Below are 24,488 nucleotides of genomic sequence, written 5' to 3' on the forward strand. Positions count from 1 at the left end.
GGTATTAAAATCCCTCACAATGAAGCAGGAGCCATGATATGCAACTTCTAAACTTGTGCCCAGTCATCATGCGGGCTGACTAGCCTTTGGATTGATTTTTTAAGTATAAGGAGAAAACTTCAAGCCCAGATAGGGATATAGGAGTTAAGAAGAAATCACGCAGGCAGATAGCAAGGGTATGGGAGTCCTTGGTAAGGTTCTTCTTTTTAATGAAAAGCAGCCCCAACTCATTTTCTAACAAAGAGCAGCCAGCAAGCTGGGAGCTTGCACAGGTGAATGCCAGCAGGAACTAAGGAGTAGACATGTTCAAGATGGCGGCTCCATCTTCCCTTCTCTGCCAGCCACCTGTACTGTAAAGGAGCAGACAAGATGGCCCCAACAACTGGACAGCCCATTTGCATAAGAAGATTAGGGTGGGGAAACCAGCCTTCCCCGCACTATGTAAACGTCATACCTGATTGAACCAATCTATGAGCTCTAGGTAAATCAGACACTGCCTCTTGAAACCCTACTATAACACTTGAGGCATTCACCACCAGCAGGTCCTTTCTGCTGGGAGACACCCTCCTTTACAGAGGAAGCTGTTTCTCCCTCTTCTCTTCTACCTATTAACCTTCTGCTCCTAAACTCCTTGTGTATGTGTCCTAAATTTTCCTGGCAGGCGACAACAAACCCCAGGGTATATACCCCAGACAATGTAGCTGCTTCAATACCAGAGTCTGCATTCGTAGCCCCACAGCATCTGTAAGGCGCCAAGTGACTGGGTTGTAACCACAGAAGGTGTGGGGAAATGAGTGTGAGAGGTGCACCACTGCTAAGTGTGGCTCAGGAAAACCTCCCATGGATAAACCTCCTCTCTCTCCTCCCCATCTTCTGGCTGGAGAAGGTAGAAGAACTTCCATCAGACAGGGTCCCTGAATAATTGTGTGGTAAAGAACCCCATGTTTTCAAGGTCATTCTTGTTGGTTAAAAAAAAGAAAAGCAGCAGCAGCTGTTGTGTCTCCTCACTCCCACCCTACACTACTGAACCTTACAGGAGCAGGAATTAAACTGCTATTGCCAGCCTCGGTTTCAGGGGCTTGCTGATCTGTTACATGAACAAGTGAGTGGTACCTGGCCACACCAATACAAATTTTAAGTGTGACTTGTATGGTATGTTGGGGTCAAACTTCCTGTAACAATCACAATGGAGAGACAGTTGGCCTCATGTTCAGGAAGTCTGGCTCTGTGATCACCAGCTATATGCACTGGAACAGGTCGCTTAATACTCTGAGTATTCAGTGTTAGTCCATAAATCTGAAATTATAACGGAATTCAATATGACTGTGTAATTATGTAATATGACTGTGTGTGGCTTAACATCTTTATTGAGATATAATCCACACATCATACACTCAACACTTAACACGTATAATGCAATGGTTTGTAGTATATTCACAGGGTTGAAAGACCATCATCATTATCAATTTTAGAACATCTTCCTTACACCGAAAAAGAAACCTTATATCCATAAACAGTCATTCTCCATTTACCCCCAAGCCCCTAACACACTAATCTACTGTCTTTAGATTTGCCTATTCTGAACATTTCATGTAAATATAAATAGACTCATACAATATGTGGCCTTTTGTGACCTTTCACTTAGCATGTTTTCAAGGTTCATCTATGTTGTAAGATGTATCTGGACTTCATATCTTTTTCTTGGATAATGTTTCATTGTATGGATATATCACATTTATTTATTTATTCATCAGTTTTTGGACATGTTATTTTCCCCCCTAACTTTTTGACTATGGTGAATGATACTGCTGTAAACACTTGTGAACTAGTTTTTGCACTGATGTATGTTCTCATTTCCCTTGGGTATATACCCAAGAGTAGAATTGCTGGGTCATATGGTAACTCTATGTTTAATCTTTTTAGGACTTCCAGACTGTTTTCCAAAACAGCTGTACCATTTCCCATTCTCACCAGCAGTGTATGAGGATTTCAATTTCTTCACATCCTTACCAATATTCTTCTGTCTTTTTGATTACAGCCATCCTAGTGGATGCAAAGTGGCATCTCATTATGGTTTTGATTTTCATTTCCCTGATGGCTAATGATATTCAGCTTCTTTTTATATGCATACAGCCCATTTATATACTTTTGGAGAAATGTCTTTCAAATCTATTGCTCATGTTTTAGTTGAATTATTTGTCTTTTTACTTTTGAGTTATAAGAGTTCCTTACATATTCAGTATACAAGATTCTTATTTGATATATGATTTGAAAGTGTTTCCTCCATTCTGTGGGCCGTCTTTTCACTTTCTTAATGGTGTTATCTGAAGCAAAAATGTTTTTATCTTGATGAAGTCTCATTTATCTATTTCTTCTTTTGTTGTTTATATTTTGGGTATTTTATATGTTATATATTTATACCTATGTTTTCTTCTCTTTTATCTCATAGTTTAGGTCTTTGATCCATTTTGAACTACTTTTTGCATATGGTGTGAGGTGAGAGTCTAACTTCATTCTTTTGCATGTGGCTACCCAGTTGTCCCAGCACCACCAGTTGAAAAGACTACCTTTGTTGAACTGTCTTGGCACCTTTATTGAAAATTAACTGACTGTACAAGTGAGTGTTCATTTCTGAACTCTAAATTCTAGTCCAATCTATATGTCTATGACTTATGTATGGATAGTGCATAAAGTGTGCATACATAAAATCAAGTTAGAGATACTTCATGTGTCATCAAGAGCCTGTTTTCAAATTTGGCCTAAAAATCCACAGAAATGAAAACCAGAATATTCCCCCTTCCCCACCAACACTGTCCTTGCATTCACTGCTTCTTCCCCATTCCTTCTATTGACTAGTTTATTGGCCCACAACCCCAATATGTGAATGTCTTGTTTCAAAGCAAAAGTTTAAGTTATTTCTTATGAGCATCTTAAGGGTTGCTAGAGAACCTCATCTTCCTTTTTAGGGTGGGACTACTTGTGGAAGAAGGGGAGAGAAAGGAGAAATCTTTCAAATTTTAGGGCAAGAAGAAAACTTCTGTCTTGTGGGAGAAAAAAGAAAAAGAAAAAGAAAAAGAAACCACCCCACAAAAATCCTGAAGCAAACAATCCTTTCTATTGTACTACTTTGTGCCTTGCAGAACATACGAAAGTTGTTTTGTGGAGGCATTTGCTATCTGAGTTGTTACTCAGGAAATCACCAACTATAAATCTTGGTCTGTATCATACAGTGCTGTATGGAATAAGTATCCTGACGGTAGAACTGCTGGCCAAGAACAGAAAAATGTGTTTTATTTGCATAAGCCCTGTTTTAATGCAGTGCCCTGTTCTATGAACTTTCAAGTATCACAAGTCAATTTTTCCCTTAATATTTTAAAAATCAGCACATAAGACATATTCTAAAAGAATATAAGAATAACTGGCCTTTGTTTTTATGTATAGCATAGTTGGTCATTTTCCACCTTCTGTGTCAACAGGCAGTAAAAGCATCAGAAGGACTAAGTTAAGTTCTCATGGCAAAACTTTTCATTAGCTGGAGGCCAATGCAAAACTGCCACCATGATTCCATTAGCCTTATTAGCCCAGGGGAACGTGGCTGTAGGAACCCACCCTGCAAAACTAAGGTGGGCATCTACGGGCCCCTATCCTTCTCTCATACAAAACTTATTTGGTTCACTCTAAGAAAGTGACATGAAAGGCTAATTATTTTCTTTAGTAAAATTTTTGCTTTGCTTTAAGAATGCTAATTATTTTCCTTAAAACACAGGCACACAATACCATGAAAAGAATCAACATATGACTTCAGGATCTAGTAGGAGTGGAACAGACTGCAGAGGACTTATGTCTCACTCTTCTCTTTCAGGGGGAGATGATATAGTATAATCTGTTGAGTTTGGCAGGCTTCCCCAAACTGTGTTCCACGGAACGTTGTCTCAGATGCTAAGAGAGACTGTTGCTAGAAATATGGACATGAAAGGTGATTCTAGTGAGATTTTAGACAGAAATGAGGAACATGTTATTAGACACTGAAAAAAAGGCAATCCTTGTTATAAAATGGCCAAGAACATTGCTGAATTGCGTTTTTGTGTTTTGTGGAAGGTAGAGCTTGTAAGTGACAACCTTGGATATTCTGCTGAGATTTCTAAGCCAAGTGTTGAAAGCCTGTTGTGCTTTCCTTGCCACTTTCCTTTCTCCTTACTGCTTCTAGTAAAGTGCAAGAGAAGTGAGAGAAATTAAAGAAAAAATTGTTAGGCTAAACAAACCAGAACTTAAAGATCTGGAAAATTCTCAGCTTATCCATATTGCAAAAAAATGAGAATGTGTTCTGGAGAGGGCACCAACAGTGTGACTGGACAATCACTCCCTAAAGAGTGACAGTGGGACTCACAGATCTAATTGGCCATCTCAACAGAAGCCAGGAATAGAGACGGGGTTCTACCAGCAGCAGAAACACTGCTGACTTGGACTAAAGGGGACAGAGACAGGACACAACAGCACTAGGCTTCTGAGATGCTACAGGATGGGACAATAGATCTATCTGGCTCTGGGTGTGAGCGTGTATTATCCTTCAAGAAAAAGGAAGAATGGTCCCTAAAGCTACTACTCTCACCCCACAACGAAAGTGTTCAGGCCCAGGGGGCGAGGAAGGCTCTCTTCCATTTCAAAGGGTGAGGCTGTCTCTGTCTCAGTGTGAGAGGGTGAGGCTGTCATTGTCCCAGGCCTCAAAAGCAAGACTGCCACCTGGGGCCTTGAAGAAATTCTGCCAGTCCTCTCCCTCCCCCTCCCCTCCCCCTCCCCCTCTCTGTCTCCCATCTCCCTCTTTGCAAGGTCTCCCTCTGATGCCAAGCCGAGGCTGGACTGTACTGTCGCCATCTCGGCTCACTGCAACCTCCCTGCCTGATTCTCCTGCCTCAGCCTGCAGAGTGCCTGGGATTGCAGGCGCGCGCAGCCACGCCTGACTGGTTTTTGCATTTTTTGGTGGAGACGGGGTTTCGCCGTGTTGGCTGGGCTGGTCTCCAGCTCCTGACCACGAGTGATCTGCCTGCCTGGGCCTCCCGAGGTGCCGGGATTGCAGATGGAGTCTCGCTCACTCAGTGCTCAATGCTGCCCAGGCTGGAGTGCAGTGGCGTGATCTCGGCTCGCTACAACCTCCACCTCCCAGCCGCCTGCCTTGGCCTCCCAAAGTGCCAAGATTGCAGCCTCTGCCCGGCCGCCACCCCGTCTGGGAAGTGAGGAGCGTCTCTGCCCGGCCACCCAGTCTGGGAAGTGAGGAGCGCCTCTTCCTGGCCACCATCCCGTCTAGGAAGTGAGGAGCGTCTCTGCCCGGCCACCCATTGTCTGAGATGTGGGGAGCGCCTCTGCCCCGCCACCCTGTCTGGGAGGTGAGGAGTGACTCCGCCCGGCTGCCCCATCTGAGAAGTGAGGAGCCCCTCTGCCCGGCAGCCGCCCCGTCTGGGAAGCGAGGAGCCCCTCCACCCGGCAGCCACCCCATCTGGGAAGTGAGGAGCCTCTCTGCCCGGCCAGCCGCCCCGTCCGGGAGGTGGGGGGCAGCCCCCGCCTGGCCAGCTGCCCCGTCCGGGAGGGAGGTGGGGGGCGCCTCCGCCCGGCCACCACCCTGTCTGGGAGGTGGGGGGCGCCGCTGCCCGGCCACCCCGTGTGGGAAGTGAGGAGCCCCTCTGCCCGGCCGCCACCCCGTCTGGGAGGTGTACCCAACAGCTCATTGAAAACGGGCCATGATGACGATGGCGGTTTTGTCCAATAGAAAAGGGGGAAATGTGGGGAAAAGAAAGAGAGATCAGATTGTTACTGTGTCTGTGTAGAAAGAAGTAGACATGGGAGACTCCATTTTGTTCTGTACTAAGAAAAATTCTTCTGCCTTGGGATGCTGTTAATCTATAACCTTACCCCCAACCCCTTGCTCTCTGAAACATGTGCTGTGTCCACTCAGAGTTAAACGGATTAAGGGCGGTGCAAGATGTGCTTTGTTAAACAGATGCTTGAAGGCAGCATGCTCCTTAAGAGTCATCACCACTCCCTAATCTCAAGTACCCAGGGACACAAACACTGTGGAAGGCCGCAGGGTCGTCTGCCTAGGAAAACCAGAGACCCTTGTTCACATGTTTATCTGCTGACCTTCCCTCCGCTATTGTCCTATGACCCTGCCAAATCCCCCTCTGCGAGAAACACCCAAGAATGATCAATAAATACTGAAAAAAAGAAAGAAAGAAAGAAAGAAAGAAATTCTGCCAGCCCAATGGGCCTGGAGGACAGACCATCATGTAAAAAGAATTATTTTCAGGGCTTAAAATTGAACATAATTTTCCCAGCTAGGTTTTGGACTTGCTTTGGACCCATGACCCTTTTTTCTTCCTTCCAAGTTTTCCCTTTTGGAATGGAAATGTCTATCCTAAGCCTGTCCCCATCATTGTATTTTGGAAGCAAATAACTTGTCTGGTTTCATGGGTTCACAGCTGGAGAAGAATTTTTGCCTCAAGATGAATCATATACTTGAGTCTCTCTCACTTTGATGTAGATGATATTTAGATGAGATTTGGGACTTAGAATTGATGCTAGAATGGGTTAAGGCTTAGGTTGTTGAATGCAGGTGAATGTATTTTGCTGTGAGGAGGACATGAATTTTGGGGGTGCAGAGGGCAGAGTGTTATGGTCAGAACTGTGTTCCCCTCCCCAAATTTATATGTTGAAGTCCTAACCCCTAATACCTCAAAATGAGACTGTATTTGAAGACAGGGCCTTTAAAGAGATGGTTAAGTTAAAATGAGGTGATTAGGTGTGGCTACTGTCCTTATAGGAAAAGGTGATCAGGGCACAGAGAGCTCCCAGGGCTGAACGCTCATAGAGGGAAGACAGAAGGACATAGTGAAAGGGCCATCTGCAAAGCCGAGGACAGAGGCCTCAGAAGAAACCAAACACATTGACACCTTGCTCTTGGATTTCCAGCCTCCAAAACTGTGAGAAAGTAAATTTCTGTTGTTTAAGCCTCCCAATCTGTGGTATTTTGTTTATGGCAGCCTGAACAAACTAATACACTAGCTAAAACATCAACTCCCATCATCCTCTAAAATTCCTCACCCAATTTTCTCTTCACTGCATTTATTACTACCTGGCAGACTAGATATAATACTTATTAGTTTGACTGGCTCACTCAGTTAGACTGTGAATTCTACAATAGCAAGGACCTTACCTGTCTTGAGAGGCATCTAACACAATGGTTGAAAGCACACACACACACACACACTCCAGAGCTCGATGCCTGAGACTGAACCAAAGCTCTGCCACTTACCAGTTACGTGCCCCTTGGGTAACTGAATTAATCTGAGTCTGTTTCCTAATCTACAAAATGGGATAATAATAGAACTGCTTCCAAGGGTTAATAGGAGAAAAGCACTAGAACAGTGCCTGGCATATAGTAGGTACCTTTCATGGTAGCTATTGTAGTTTTTACTGCTCACCACCATATCCCAGACCATGCCCCTGCCTGACTGCCAATATAATTCACTGTTCACACCTGACCTTCAGCAGTATTTGTTTAGTTCAGCACTATTTGTTTAGGCATACAGACTTCCTTGCGCAGGAAGTATGCCAGCATTTTGACTATCAAACATGCCTTCTTCTCCCATCCCAATCTGTTGCACCCCCTGAACAAATCCACTCCTCCCGCTAAACACATCCTATTGCCTTACACTAGATACACTCTCAAATGGCATTTAGTAGGGGCTATGTAAATATTTATGTATGTTCAGGAGAGCCAGGTTTCTGCTATAATGAGACTCCCACTCTACTGATAATCCCAATGGCAAACAATTGCAGCTCACATTTACTTAGCACATGGACTAGCACTTAGCAGGTACTTGGCACTTATATGAATGTATTCTCACACTAACCTGATGAGATTGATATCACTCCCCTTTAATAGAGAAGGAAGAAGAGGCTCAGAGAGTTAAGTAATTTGCTCAAGATTACACAGGTAGTAAGCGGCTGAGCTGTGATTTAAATTCAGGTTGTCACCTCTACAGGACACCTCTCTGCCACTCTGCTCTGACAAATCACTTAAGATTAATAGGGTGAACAGGGCTTAAGCTCACTTCCTAGGAATGCTCTCTTCTTAAGCAGAAGCCTTAGGTGAAACCTTTTCTGAAACTAAAATGAGCCAATTCAGATCTTGATAAACTATGCTTTCCCAAAGCCAGGTGTGCCTGTGCTTTAAGACAGCTGAAGGTGAACATACTCTTCAGGACTGGCTGAAGAGGCTGTGGTCACTTTCGGAAGTGTCTGTGGGGGTACAGCTGTGTTCACTGGACCTTGGATCTCCAAAAATCTGGCTTCTAACTTGGTTCTGCAACTGTATTCATCTTCATTACCTTGGGGTACAACAATCTCTCTGGGCCACAATTTCCTCTATCAGAAAACTGGGTACAATACTTGCTACCTCACAGAGAAGTCATGAGAATGAAAACAGATGCTAAATGTGAAATCACCCAGGAAAAAAGTACCCAGCATGCAACAGGTCCTCAAGAAACAATTGTTAACAAAATGAAATTAAAAGGAGGTAGGCAAGTGGCCACCAGTTTAAAGCGTAATGCTACCAAGGATTTATCACACTGTTCTCCACAGAGCAGCGTGGCTACACTGATCTGAACATATGAGATCCAGTGTCTTCCAGGTGGAGACTACTGTGGGATGTGACACCCTGCAGGAAAATAAGCTGACCAAAGGGCCTTGGAGAACTGAGCTCAAAAATGGGACTCTGCCAACCTGCCTTCCCTAGAACTTGCTACAGGGCAGACTGAGCTGTCATGTCTGTTTGCAGTGCAAAGCACCTTCAGTTTTACAGGATAACCATGAGCTGGGGTGCAGAGGTAAAGTAAAGAAGAAAGAACCGAAAGTACTCAGCAGAAGTTTCCTGGCACATCAACAGTCATCTGAGGCTTACGCATACATTTTGGTCTAAATAACAACTTAAGACTTGATGAAGCAGATTCTCCTTCCTGGGTTTGTCTACACTGTGCACATGCTCTAACCACAAAATAATCACTGTTCTTGCACTTTTAACACGTCTTTGCCCCAACGTAGGCAGGAAAATGAAAGCAACAAGCTTAATAAGATCATTGTAAACTTACTTAAATTGCCACAACTCCTTCCTACACTTGACTTCCCTCTTCTAAGCCCCAAGCAAGTATTCAATATGGAATTGTTAAATAATGGACATTCCAGAACACCAAGAGAATACCATAAAGCCAGCCCATATTTCAACATAGAAGAAACATAACTGGCAAAAGCTGTATCCAGTATGAATTTCCTTCCTTCTCTTCCTCCCCTTAAACTACAGGTATCTTATGTCCAAAGTTAACCCTTTCTTGGAGGTGGTGAATGAGGGAGAGTTACACAGACTGATTCCTCTACAGCCTAAAGGATCAAAAGAGAATAGCTCGCAGCAGGTAGTGTGAAGTAATAGCACAGTGAAAAATTCAACTGTGAGGAATGTCATCTTAATACCATATTTGCAGTGCTTTCTTCCTCTAGCTATGTCCTTTGTCCAGCCCTTATTGATTTCCCCCACCTCCACTACCAGCTGTACCAAGGAAGTGACAAACAGGGACTCACTAGATGCCGTCAATCATTGTCACCAAGAAGAGAAAAAAAGAATCCAACATATGTTCTTGCAAATGCCTCCCACTCTCCACTCCCACCTCTTCCTCTTCACTGACACACAGTCTTTATAAGCAGTAGGCCACTTTTTAATATCCCTCGAGTGAAAACGTTTGAGGCACAGATAGGAGGAGCATCCCAAGCACCATTCTTTCCTGACTTGTGTGTCCATAGTTACAGTTCACAGTGCAAGTGGCAAGACCAAGTCAGTGTTGCCCACCAATGAGTTACTGCTAATCCTGACTACAGAGAGCAGAAGGGCTGCTGATGATTAAACCAATGCTGCTCTTGTGCCAGGCGTGACAGAGGAACAGAAAGATGTACAATACAGGTAGCAGATGGTACTCTCTGCAACTCATTCTGACGACATAACAGGAGTTTCCTATTTGTCTGCTGACCACCATGACGCCTGATATATCAATTCCTATGGCAACAGCTCTAAGTATAGTGCACTACAAATAAAAAGGGGTGTATTGTTTTGTTTTTTTTGAAATGGAGTCCCACTCTGTCGCTCAGGCTGGAGTGCTGTGGCATGATCTCAGCTCACTGCAACCTCTGCCTCCCAGGTTCAAGGATTCTCCTGCCTCAGCCTCCGGAATAGCTGGGATTACAGGCACACACCACCACACCTGACCAATTTTTGTATTTTTAGTAGAGATGGGGTTTCACCACGTTGGCTAGGCTGGTTTTGAACTCCCGACCTCAAGTGATCTGCCCACCTCGGCCTCCCAAAGTGCTGGGATTACAGGTGTGAGCCAACACACCCGGCCAAAAAGGGGTGTATTAAATGGATATAGACACCTGTGTTCATTTCTGGAAATAAAGCAAGAGGTAGAGTGTGGCCACTTCCATCACATGCTGTAGGAGAATTTTTCTCTGGCTCAATAATTCCCTATTGGGCATCTGTTCTGGCTTAAGAAAAAGAAAATCAACAAAGACCAATGATACGCATGTAACCACAATGATATTCAAAAATAAAAAACTTAGATGTCTGATGACAGGAGAGAGTGTGAAGTAATAACTCATTATATAAACGAAATACTATACAGCCATTAATATTTATGACAAAGCAGCAAAATGGAGGAAAGTTGATATAGTAAAGTGAGTAAAACAGTAACACAAAAGTACATGCACTTTTTGTCATGTGTGTCAACATGTGAAAAAATCTGGGTAAAAAGTCACAAAGATTGCTTCAAGTATTTTCCAAATCTCAGTTTGGCCCTACAAAGACAGATAGCAATGAAGTGGATTCACACCTAGTAAAATGGATGGAACTTTCAAAGCCTAGTAAAAAAAACTAAGGAACAGAATGAGATAGCCATACCATTTGCATAAATTAAAAATACTTACACACAAAACAAGATACATTGCAAGAATGCGCACAAATCTAAATGATACATTGTATACATATCAGAATGTTGCCTATGGGAGGGAGGGAACCGGGGATAAAAGGAAATAACTTTTAGGGGTCCAGCACAAACCAGAGTCCACCATGTGCCCAGAGATACTGTGTACCATGACCTAAAGGGTGTGTCGGCTTAACCTTTGCCCCCGAGGTCCTTCGGCAAGGCTAGGCATGGTTTTAAAATTGTAGTGTAAACTGGTGCAATTTCAGACCACCACACATTTCCTCTCCACGGCATGTCCCTTGCTCCCAAACAGTAGCTGCCTTTTATGATGCCACTTCTGTTTGGTCCATTTCTAATTTTCCTTGTGTTTAACAAGATTGAAAGGCTGCAGGAAATCATCATTAATAAGAAATATTTAATCATATCGCTATTGTATACACATCCATGTTACACAACAGTGTAACAATTGTATAGTTTTATATACATAGTTATGTGTATATATGTATGTATATGTAGAGATAACTATATAGAAGAAAACTATAGATACGTATATATGTACTGTATACAACTACATATGTATATATTTACATACAGTACATATATACATATATACTGTATATAACTACATATATACTATAGACATATATATGTACTGTATATAACTACATACATACTGTATAGAACTACATATAGTTCTATCGCTATAGAGTTATCTATAAAGTATAGATAACTATTCAGAAATTATTCCCACTAGGCTACAAAAGAAACTGGCAATAATGTTTACCTTTGGGAAGGGGAACTGGGTGGGAGAAAGATATAATTTTCACTGTCCCCTCCTTTGGGCCTTTTACATTTTGTACCACGTGTATATATGACCAAAAAAAATTAAAGCACTTAATTAAGCAACCACTCACTCTGTACACATAACATTACACAGTAGGCTTAAGAAGTAAAGTGTTCCAATTATACCAGAAGCAGTAAAAATCTGACCAAGTTCTCTCTAAGCTGCATCCTGGTGTGCCTTAGCTAGATCCATCTCCACCCAGCACAACCACAGGCAGCTCACAAGGTGGCAGCATTTGCTGCTGTGCTTGGCTATATGTCCTTGATTTTATATGTAGGTTAATAATCAATTAGAGCCCTGCCACCCAGAATATCCTCCTAGGCCCCAAGTCGGCTGGGAACTGCTATCTCTGTCAAGTGGCCCTGTCCTTGAGTCTCAGTGCTTCTTGGCTCTGAGGATTGTAGACTCTCTTGTGAACCATCGTGGGCTGTAGGAACCCCTGGGGGATTCAGGGTCTTTACTCCTTGACAAAGAAGGCATGTTAAAAATTGTTTCAAATGAAGGTTCTTATCTTAGAAGTCAGTTTATTTACTGTCTGCCAGCTTTTTGGTCAGAGCAGCAGACATTTGGGGTGCCATGGCCATGGGAACAGGAAGATGATGAGAGGAACGGGCTGCCAGGAAAGCGTGGCTTTGGACTGGCTAGAAAGTGATGCCTACCAGGACCCATTCCTACAGCATGTTCAGGAATGGGGCATCTTAACTGCTATCCACAGTAAATTCTCACTCAGAAAGACTTGCAGGCGCTTAGGAGTTTCCAGACAGATAGTTAAGTACCATTTCACCTGCCCAACAATTTCATTATTGTTCTGTATTGACATAGACATCAGAAATAGAGAAAACTTCTTTCTGTGGCACACCCTAATGGGGGGAAATGTAAGTCAACCTGACAAAACAAAAACAAAAACAAAAAACAAAAAAACCTCGTCCCATCTACCTTGAGAAATAAAAGACAAGTGGAGCTTTTAGGAGGGAGGGGCAAGATGAAGCCAGAAAACAAACTGTTACAAAATAAGAAAATACAAGTCCAAACTCACAACTGACTACTATGGCCAGTCAGGAAAAAGAAGACAGATACGAAGAGATTGATGGATGCAAAAAAGAAACTGGCTGAGAAGCAGAAGACAAACACATGCACCACAGGTTTCCCTGACAGGAAGCACAAATCATTGGTACTGACTTGGTGACAACGAGGTTCCCAGCTCCATCGCCTGGGCAAATGATCAACAGCTCCTCAGAGAAACATGCTGGAGGGCCGTGATGCCTGAGAGTGAAGGCAAGGAGGCTGGTCCGCCTAGGCTCTGAGGCCCGCTTGCACATTTACATCCCTCCAACCATCATCAAGCACTGGCTCTTGATCACTGAAATGCTTCACCTTTAATGAAGTCATTAGCGACCACACAGAGAGACGGGCTGAAAACCACAAGGGGTGTCACGCGAAGGTTTGAGGGAACAGGAGCTGGTTATAAGAGAACTCTATTCCACTCCGGCGTTCTTGAGTTTCAGGAAATATGGCTTGAGCAGCAGTACAGCCAGCTCCGTGCAATAACAAATCATGCTGCGAGGGTGTTCTGGGCCGGCTTGGGTTTCACAATGCCTCCATTTCATGGCTGTGACGCAGCTTCACCCTACACCTTCCAGTACTGATTATCTGTAAGACACAGGATCTGAAGCGGCCAATTATCATCTTCACAATCTAAACAGCTACAGCCATTGCTAACTGTATTTCCTGACCACAGACATGAAACATTTGTATTTCTTGTGCCTTAATTCTAGCATATACAAAGACTATTAAATGAATGGGCACACACACAGATATAAAGTCCTTACATATGTGAAAAGATTTCTCTGTAACGTAAACAGTGGATACAACTAGCAAGCAGAGGCCTACAATTAGGTGGCAATGACAGAAGAGCCACTCTATGTTAGAATGTGGCAGAGCTAAAAGGGTGTATCTACCTGATGGGCAGGTGCAAAACATGATATCCAATTGTTCCAGGTATGAGGAGACAAATTTAATGCAACTTTTAACCAGTAGAAACCAATCTGTTGATAAGACCTGTCCCTCAAGGGGCTCAAGGGATGCAAGGATAAATGAAGAGATTTCAGATTTTATCAGGAAAGAAAGTGTCAGAGGAGGTATTAAGTAGCTAGGTAGAACAGAAGTATTAGTCATATCTAATCACCTCAATTATTTATATAAGTTGGAATAAATCCAAACTAACTTTAGCCTCAGAAATCCACTCTAACAGGGCGGGCTTGGAAACAGATACCTGCAGGGGTGAGGCCGGTACCGGTAAGGAACGAAGCTGGCTGGGTGGGGGCTGTAAGCAACTTGGCTCTAGCTCACAGCTACTTGTGGAAATGTGGACCACAAGGGCCTGAACTTTGGGATTTCTTGAAAAGTGGAAGATTCAGATTTTTTATGAGTTCTTCTGTTTTTTTAAATGCTCACAACTAACTGAAAAATAGTGGCCGGGCACAGTGGCCCATGCCTGTAATCCCAACACTTTGGGAGGCCAAGGCAGGAGGACTGCTTGTGCCCAGCAGTGTGACACCATCTCTATAAAAATTTTTTTTTAATTAGTATGGCATGGTGTTGCATGCCCATAGTCCCACCTACTCAGAGGGCTGAGGTGGGAGCATTGCTGCAGCCCAAGAGGGTGAGGTTTCAGTGAGCTGTGATTGCACCACTTCATGCTAGTCTGGGTGACAGAACAAGTCACTGTCTTAAACACATACACACATACACACACACAAAAAATAAACATTCTGCACGTTGAATCAAATACATCTAAAACTCTTATTACAGTATTTCAAAGGAGGTGAAACTATGCTCTGTATGTTCTCATATAAGTGAAGGTTGGCTATGAGTTTATAGGGGGGGAAAGCTGCTCTTTCCAGCATTCTTGAAAAGTAGAGCTTTCTTAATGACAAGCAGGTATATAAAAGTAGAACTGGGACACCAGGGAAATGCACATCAAAACCGTAATGCAATATTACTTTATTAAGATGGCTACTGGTTTTAAAGAAACAGAAAATAACAAATGATGGTGAGGATGATGAGAAGTTGAAACACTTGTGAACTGTTAGTGGGAATGTAAGATGGGGCAGCCACTGTGGAAAACAGTTTGGTGGCTCGTCAAAAAGTGAAACGTAGAATTACTTTGTGATCCAGTATAGGTATTATAATATCCCCAAAGAATTAGAAGCAAGACTCAAATATATACCTGCACCCCATGTTAACTGCAGCATCAGTCATGATCACCAAAACATGGAAACAACTCACGTGCCCAGCAACAGATGAACAGATAAACAAAATGTGGTATATATCCATACAATACAAAGTTATTTGGCCACGAAAAGGAATAAAATTCTGATAAATGCCACACGATGAAACTTGAAGACATGACATTAAGTAAAAAAGTCAGATGGGCACCAAAGGACACATATTCTATGATTCCACTTATATGAGGTATCTAAAGTAGGCAGATCACAGAGGCAGAAAGTAGAATAGAGGTTACCAGGGGGCTAGGAGGAGGGGGAATAGGGAATTATTTTTAATGGGAACAGAGTTTCAGCTTTGCAAGATAAAAATTTCTGGAAATGGAGAATGATGATGTTGCACAATGTTGTAAATGTACTTAATGCCACTAGATTGTCCATTTAAAAATGGTTAGAATGGTAAATTTTACATTATATATATTTCATCACGATAAAAAAAAAAGCTGTGATATGTGTAGATTAGGTAGGTGTCTGTCAAAAGGAGTGCTTTTCTTACATGATGGCTTTTTCTGCAATCAATACAAGAATAAGCACTATCACTCATTCGACATTAGAGTCTGGCTATGCCCTTGATGAAGTGTTGAGGCCTTCTTACTCCATGGGAACCTTGCTGCTCTAAAGGAATCTTCCCCGGGGCCATCATGTATGGTTGTGTAGGTGGCACACTGTGCACCAGAACCTGTGTGCTACAGGCCAGGTCCTGTGCCTGGAGGAGGGAACATCTTTTCCTCCTTGAAAAGGCACTATAGGCTAAGGGTAGCCCTGATGTTCCGCACCCTCAAATTGGTCTTTTCTTCTAACTCCCTTACTTCTGTTCATGGTACCCTCTCCTTTCATGGATCCCAGATTGACGCTGCAAAGTCATTCCCTGTTCTCATTCCAGTCCGTTGTTGGCTTCCAGCAACTCTGTGCCTCTCTCTCATTTCATCCCCTCCTTCCCACTACCACTGCCACTTACTGTGGTCAGGCCCTTTGACCTCTGGTCTGAACACTGACCTATAATCTAGTGCTCCATACCTCCAACTCCTCTTCCCCTGGATGATCTAGTTTCCATACTCTGCCACCAGATTAACTTTTCCCAAAAAGAGCTAGCCATTTCACTCATACCCTCCCAGTGGTTTCCTTTTTCTTTCTTGTATCTACTTAATAAATGAACAATGAAATAGATTACCTGAACCTAATCATCAACTCTGCTATTTAAAGTAAGATTTTCCATTTATTTTGACTGTCCATTTCTTAGGTGAATATGAAGAGGAAGCAGCAAGTCAAACAATCCATCTAAGAGAACACACCTTTATATTTCTAAGTCACTGGCATAGAGTCAGGAGGGGGAAACTGAAGAAAACTTGGGGCGCTTTGAACCTCCAATTCCTGCAGCTAATTAAAATGATGTCCATGGAGACCCCTACCATACCTTTCCAAGGTGAAATACATTTTAAGCCTACTGATCAAATCCGACACAAATGCCAGTAAGTATTAGTGTGGTCCTGCCCTCACTCTGCTACTGCAGGAAAGGATGCACAGGAAGAACATCCTGGACACTACAGAAAGAGAATATTACTAATATCCTTAAAAAGGATATTGTTAAATGGGCTGTTTCCCTTATTTTTAGAATACAGCCAAGGCCAAAGCTGAGCACAACAGGGCTAAGTACCCTACTTAGAAAGCCATAAACAAGTAGGGTCAGACACTGCCCCCTATGGCTTCCCCAGGAGGTCAGAGGACCAGTCTTACTACCTGACCACAGCCCCTCTTCCCATGCAAGGACAGGGAGAAAGGTTGATGTTGGCTTTATGGGGAGGGCAAGTTTCTAGTGCAGGTTACTGTCTGCTTCCCCAACCAGGTAGGGGTTGGGGGACTTCCAAGAGAATCACTAGGAGAGACTAGGGTACCTGCAAGAAGGAGAGATGAGCATCTTGCTCCTAGTCTGACTGCTGGCTGAGCTGAAGACTTCACAGTTTCCCGCTCCCTTCCAGGCTGGCACTGCAGCAGAACGGAGCATGCCATGGAGTAGGGGGAACTTGGCATCCAGTCCCTGGAGTAGGGGCACACCCATGAGCATGACACTGGTACCCATTTTTGAGTCAGAGATTTGGGAGTGACAGGCCCACTGCGGGAGCCACATGCAAGCAGAGCCTCAAGGGAATGTTCCAGGAAAGAAGACTGCAATATTCCCGCTCCAGTTCAGTTCCCTACAACCCCTGGACAGAGAGACAGGACTGCAGTAACTCACACAGTTCCTTTTGAAGGAGTGTTGAGGTCAGAGGGGCAGGAGCCCTTGGGCTGCCAGGCAGCTGATGGGCCAAGCACCAGGACACTCACTAGAAGGAGGAGTTGAAGCCTGATGGGGCATGAACACCCAGCAATACCAAAGGGGGACATTGCTGTCCTCTGCACAGGCTGCTCACAAACGAGGCTGAGGTAAAGCCAAACACAGCCCCAAGAGAGTCACACATCACCTGAGCAGACACCCCACCATCAGAACAAACCGCACAAAAGCAGCAGGCTACGAGAGGCACTTTCTCACCACCAACTCCGCTTGGCGAGTTAAATAATTACTAGTCCCTTGCTCCCCATTTCCATCCTCTCCTCTCCACCCCAGCATCCCAGAGGACCTAGAGCTCAGAAGAGAGAGTAGGAGAGGCACAGAAGATGAACTGGATATAACATTAGGAGATTTGGAAAGATGAAGGAATGATAGAAGATGCCCAATCCACCATTCAGAGACTGGAAGGGGGGATTTAACAGGGCACAGTGGTAAGCAGTGCCTAGAGAAAGTTAAACCCATTTCATGTTGTTAGCCCCAATGAATTGAGTGAGATTCCTTAAGAAACCAGTGATGCTGACACAGAGCTAAACACACATCAATTACAAACTCTCCCTAGATCAGCTGGGTGCAGTTGAAAAACAGTCCCAACAGAATTGTAATCCGGCTTGAGGCAGGCAGAGGTCAGCTCTGGGTCCCTCATGGCCACTCTCCATGGAGCAGACTCAGACTACCTCCATTGCCCTGGAAGAGTACGTGGCAGCAGCCTGGACTCAATGGCTCTACACTTAAACCTTACCCCTTGATATGGATTGGCTGTGTCCCCACCCAAATCTCATCTTGAATTGTCGCTTCCACAATTCCCACGTGTTGTGGGAGCGACCCAGTGGAAGGTAATTGGATCATGGAGGCGGGTCTTTCTTGTGCTGTTCTCGTGACAGCAAATAAGTCTCACGAGATCTGATGGATTGATAAAGAGGAGTTCCCCTGAACAAGTTCTCTCTTGCCCGCTGCCATGTAAGAAATACTTTTGCTCTTCCTTCATCCTCTGCCGTGATTGTGAGGCCTTCCCAGACTCATGTGGAACTGTGAGTCTGTTAAAAACCTCTTTTGCTTTATAAATTACCCAGTCTCAGGTATATCTTTATTAGCATCATGAGAATGGGCAAATACACCCCTCCTCTACACTCAAATACAACATCTACTTTGTAGCAGGCAATATGCATTACTTTATCTAACAGCTCTGCGAAGCAGTGGTGGTACCCCCATATTACAGAGGTTACTTAATCTGGGTGCTGCCCCAAGGGTCCAAATTGTGACACCAGGATTCCAACAAAGTCTGACTCTAAACAAAATACATGCTGGTTCTAGCCCATCACACAGACCTGCATGTAGATAGAAGATCAAAGATGGGCAAAATGAGCCCAGAAAAGAGCTGCAAACACCCATAGTGATTTTAGAATTCGCAGCTGCTCACAAGTAGTCTAAAAATGCAAACACTTTTATTTACATTTTTAAATCATTAAAATCCAGCATTGTGATAGGATATTATAATAGAAAAACTAAGTCAATACTTCCACCCTCTTCCCTAGTAATTCAGGAACAATACCAGTACTCGACAACTACAGTCTGACCTTTAGCAGAAAGACAAAAGCACTATTGAAAAAAAAAAAAAAAAGTTGTGAACAGAATGCATCAGAACTCAAACTTGCCAAGCTGTCTGCACTTTGGAATTTTGCAGTGTTTAATGTCAAGAGTCCAAAGTTGGCCTTGTGGGTCCCTCTGAAATAATACCTTAATATCACTATTACTACCCAGCTCTATAGGTGGCATTTGAGATAATCAAAAGTGGCTGGAAACCACTGCACATTATACTATTCCAGACAGGCCTTTATTAACCTAACCTTTTAAAAGCATAAACCAGGAGACTTATCTTAACCAAAATTATCTCAGAGTCAACTTCCATTGGCCGAATCACTATGCAAATATCAGGGCTCTGAGTCATTGAAAACTGCTGAAAGGAATTTTGTTTAGTAAGCATAAGATCTTTTTTCTAGAAACGTAAACTGTGTTTTAAAAGGTGTTCACAAACTTTGCCCTCAAGATAGCTTTGGTACAGAACTTGCCAAGTAAACTTATTACAAATGAAAATGACAGCAAACAATTTCAGAATATCCCAAACTACCAAATTCCCACAGCCACTATTCTTCCCTCAGTGATACTAGAAGGGAAAATTCTATACATTTATGTCTTCAATTTTCAGAGTTAAGGAACTTCACAATTTACACCTCTTATTCAAAGCTCTGTCCGTTTTCTGAATCATTTTCCACAGGTAAAAAATAAGTGGAGAAGGAGATAAAAAGCCAAAAGCCATGTCTTACCAAATTTTTTTTTTTTTTTTTTTGGAGACAGAGTTTCACTCTTGTTGCCCAAGCTGGAGTGCAATGGCACGATCTTGGCTCACTACAACCTTCACCTTCTGGGTTCAGATGATTCTCCCTGCCTCAGCCTCCAGAGTAGCTGGGATTACAGGCGTGCACCACCACACCTGGCTAATTTTGTATTTTTAGTAGAGATGGGGTTTTGCCATGTTAGTCGGGCTGGTCTTGAACTCCTGACCTCAGGTGATCCACCCACCTTGGCCTCCCAAAGTGCTGGGATTACAGGCGTGAGCCACCGTGCCCGGCTGTATTACCAGTTCTTTAAAAAAGAAAAAGAAAGCAGCACACAATTTAACAGGAAGTCTTTTGCCCAAACCATTTTCCCTCCAAACTGTTTAAGAATATGCTCCTGGAAGCCAGGCATGGTAGCTCACGCCTGTGATCCCCGCACTTTGGGAGGCTGAGGTGGGTGGATCACCTGAGGTCTGTAGTTTGAGATCAGCCTGGCCAACATGATGAAACCCTGTCTCTACTAAAAATACAAAAAAATTAGCCAGACGTGGTGGCTGGCACCTGTAATCCCAGCTACTTGGGAGGCTGAGGCAGGAGAATCGCTTAAACCCAGGAGGTGGAGGTTGCAGTGAGCCGAGATTGTGCTACTTCACTCCAGCCTGGGTGACAAGAGCAAAACTCTGCCATCTCAAAAAAAAAAAAAAAAAAAAAAAGAATATGCTCCTGGAAAGCCAGGTAAATGGGTACGTGCTAGTAAGAAATAAATAGCTCTAAGGAACCAAATTTAATATTAATGTTACTTCCTTCTCCTAGTTTATGTTTTCATCAACCACAGCCAATAAGAACAAAAAACAATTCTCTTAATTCCCATCACCATCCCTACTCACCTCCTCCAGTCATAAATACCTGCTGCCAGTTTTGTTTCCAACATTCTCTGTAATTTACATTGTATTAAGGTTAACAAAGCCTTTGAGTTAAAGAACAGGTTACTCTGGGCGCACTGCCGATAGGGTAGCCCTGCTCTGCAAGAAGCAGTCTAAACAAACAAACAAACAAAATAACAGTAGTAGCTACACAAGCTTAGCTTATCTTTACCCCTCTGCCTAGACCACAGGAGTCATCATCAGCCTTTTTATGGAACAGGCAAGGAGAAGCTTCTCAGGGACTGACTCAAGCCATTTTGTCACACAGACCCAGAGCGTGCTGCATAGCAATCACACAGGGTCCCATGTTCGTTGAATGCTCTGCTGTTGCCATCTTGAAATTATTTTATTTTTGCACAAGGGGTCCCATGGTTTCATTTGGCAGTGAGGGCCCTGCAAATTAGGTAGCTGGTCCTGCACAGAGCTGATTTAAAAAAATTTTTTTTGTGACATGGGCGTTTTTGAAAATGTTTCATTTTATACCATACCTTACAGGGCTTTTACTCTAAACAACAGATGTTCTTTTTTTTTTATACTTTCAAATCCAATAAAGGCAAAGTATCCCTCACCTGTATCACTGCAACAGGTTTCTAGATTATTTTTTTCTGGATTCACTCTTGCTTACTGTCAATCTATCTTTACACAGCCAACGTTCTCATCTAGTACAAGCCTGATCTTGTCACCCTGCTTAAAATCCTCCCACAGCATCTACTGCCCTCAGCATCACGCCCAGTGCTTTCACCTGGACCTAGGCCCTGAAGTCCAGCCCCGACCTGGGCTTGGCCTCACTCTACGCCCTACCTGCTGTGTCCCTACCTCACCAGCCTTCTTTCTGCTTCTAGAACATGCCACGCTCCAACTTCATAGCCTTGGCACCTGCCCAAGGGACAAATACTTTAATGTATGTCCAAGGATTTTGATAAAATCAAGGTGGAACAACCGAATTCAACTGATAGTCATTATTGGTTTTAATTTCTTAAAAGAAACACAAGAGGGATTAAAAGACTCACACTTCTTAGTAAATGTTTTTCACTCACTCTATGATTTGGGCTACTTCCCCAGTGGAAAGGATAATAAGCCTTGATCTGACTGTGAAACGTAGGACAATAATGGGGAGATGTAGAGAAGGTCAGTTTTAAAGTTTTTCAAATCAGGTTAATCAGGCCTTAAAGGCATCTTCATGACCTTCACTGATCCCTGAAACACAACATTCCCAAACAGTTTGGAAGGGTTGGGGAAAACAAGTATTAATGAGGATAAATAAATCATAGGCTCACTTTAAAAAAGAATATCTCATGTTCTTTGAAGAGACTTAACTATTAAAGCTGATAAAAGATTCATACAGAACATAATTATGTAGAACCTTTTCTTGTTCAGAAAAATGAGTAAGTTGCCTACAACTGTTTTCTCATCCAGATAATCACAGATTTTAGTTCTGCCTGTATGTAAATGTTCTGATAGTAAAACTGGTCAAAGGATGTTGGGTGTTCACTCCTACAAGGGGCTTTCTCAGAAGGGTATGTATCTTCTAGACTGAGAAGTCATCTAACCTTGATCAGTAGGATGTTTAGCAATTATCTGTCATTCTCCCCACTCCAGCCACTTTAGCCCTTTGACTACCCTTATTCTAGTGGCCACACACCATGCTACTGGCTTTCCACAAACAGTGTTGAAATAACTAGCTCTCCATGTGGGAAAAAATTAAGTTAGAGTTCTACTATTCATGAAAATATCCCCGATGGATTAACCCTCAAAACACTGTAAAATGTCAACTATTACAGCATGAGAAGAATATATAGGAGAAGGTGTTTATAACCCTGGAGAAGGATGGCCTTTTTAAGCCAGACACAACACAAAGTCATTATTCATCGTGCCTTTGATGTAGTCCAATTTCCTAAAGTTAAAAGATAAGGCCAAGCTGGGAGAAAATATTTGCTATGTAACAAAGGGTTCATATTCAGAATATATAAAGAACTACAAATCAATAAAGAGAGACAATTTTTAAAATAATAGGGCAAGCCAGGCACGGTGGCTCATGCCTGTAATCCCAGCACTTTGGGAGGCTGAAGCAAGCGGATCATGAGGTCAGGAGATTGAGACCATCCTGGCTAACACGGTGAAACCCCGTCTCTACTAAAAAATACAAAAAATTAGCCAGGTGTGGTGGTGGGCGCCTGTAGTCCCAGCTACTCGGGAGGCTGAGGCAGGAGAATGGCATGAACCCAGGAGGCAGAGCTTGCAGTGAGCCAAGATCGTGCCACTGCACTCAAGCCTGGGCGACAGAGTGAGACTCCATCTCAAGAAAAAAATAAAAATAAATAAATAAATAATAGGGCAAAGGACTTTAATAGGAAATTCATGGAAAGAAAAATTAAAATGCTCAATCAATATATAAAGAACTGCCTAGTAAAGAAAAGTAAAATGGTGAGATATATGTGTCTTTTTCCTTCAAAAGCCTGGTAAAAACATTTAAAGATCAATTTTGTAAAGTGTTGGCAAGCGTGTGGCATGTACCTGAGACCCCGTCGGTGAGTAATTTAACATTCTACTGCACCATCCCTCTATCATCCAACAATTCCACAAGTAAGTTTCTAGTATACACATGATGAGGATGCTACACTGCAAGTTTTGGCTCTAACACAAGATGCTAGCAATATCAGATACCAAAGTGAGTTAAAAAAAAAACACCCATCTGCCCTTCAAAAAGAAGATAACTAAGAACTAGGCTTAAGCTCCTCTCCCACAGGGAGGGTCAAGAGCAAGATGTGAGGGAGGATTTCTTTGGAAGGAGCTGCACCGAGATCCCCATTCAGCACCCTCTTCCCATTGGGGAAAGAGTAGGAATATCAGCTTCTTACTTCACAAGCAGGATTTCAGTGAGGCCAGTTGGGGGCTTGATTTGAGTGCTCCACCATTAAAGAGACACAGAGAGGTGCTGGCACCCCTTCTCTGGGGACCTGGAACATGAGAGGCAGTGTGGCTAGCTGCCCTGGTGGCATGGGAGTGAAGGGAAATTGCTGCTGCAGTGGGTCTGGGCCATCCTCTCAGAGGCTGTGGGTGTGGGGGCAAAGAGTGCCTGATGTTTCCAAGGGCATGGAGTGGTCCTCCGACAAGAACGAGCCAGTCCAGGGCTTGTTTCAGGTCCAGTCCTCTAGGGCTGTCTGAAAGGGCAACATGATCACAGTGGCAGGACTGGTGGTGGACCCCTGGACTCCCAGAAACTGACACAGATGACAGAGCCTTTGAAGAACCCTCATGAGCACCCCATGATAGTCAGCTTTAAACCTTGACCAGGCCTAGAGGATAGGAGGCTGTCTTACCACCATATCATATGCAAAGGGTTTTCTATCACCTTTTACCCCCCACCCACCCAATCCTCAGGAAAGCATGGCAAAAGAAAAATGCTGACCTGTGTTCTCCAACATGGATCAAGTAGGAAAAAAAAGCAATTTTCATTATAATCTGTAGGACATAAAATCCATATGGGTTTTTTTTCTTTTTCATTTTATAATGATAAGGTCTTGCTATGTTACCCAGACTGGACTCAAACTCCTAGCCTCAAGCAATGCTCGCAATTTAGCCTCTTGAGTATCTGGGACTATAGACATGCGCCACCATGCCTGGTCTCATATGGTTTCTATTAGGAAACATACTTCATGAACATTTATTTACATAAACACACAGAAAATGATTACAAAACATTGATAGCAATGGTTGCCCGCAATGAACTGAATGCTTATGTCCCCCTCAAATTCCTATG

At 43.2% G+C, this 24,488-nt stretch overlaps 1 protein-coding gene across 7 annotated transcripts in view; it reads right to left on the bottom strand.

Annotated features, from left to right (window-relative positions):
- The window catches only part of IQGAP2 (IQ motif containing GTPase activating protein 2), a 304,162-nt gene that overhangs the window by 151,292 nt on the left and 128,382 nt on the right, over positions 1–24,488 (bottom strand). The window contains exon 1 of one of the 7 annotated variants that reach the window (XM_063811151.1): positions 9,141–9,213. The exons of 5 other annotated variants lie outside the window; for them this stretch is intronic. The gene's annotated coding sequence lies outside the window, so the exon portion shown is untranslated. Of the gene's footprint in view, positions 1–9,140; positions 9,214–24,488 lie in introns of those variants that run through there. One more of the 7 variants, XM_063811149.1, reaches the window with a different exon arrangement.

This window comes from Pan troglodytes, chromosome 4, assembly GCF_028858775.2.
Source record: "Pan troglodytes isolate AG18354 chromosome 4, NHGRI_mPanTro3-v2.0_pri, whole genome shotgun sequence".
Taxonomy (NCBI): Eukaryota; Metazoa; Chordata; class Mammalia; order Primates; family Hominidae; genus Pan; species Pan troglodytes.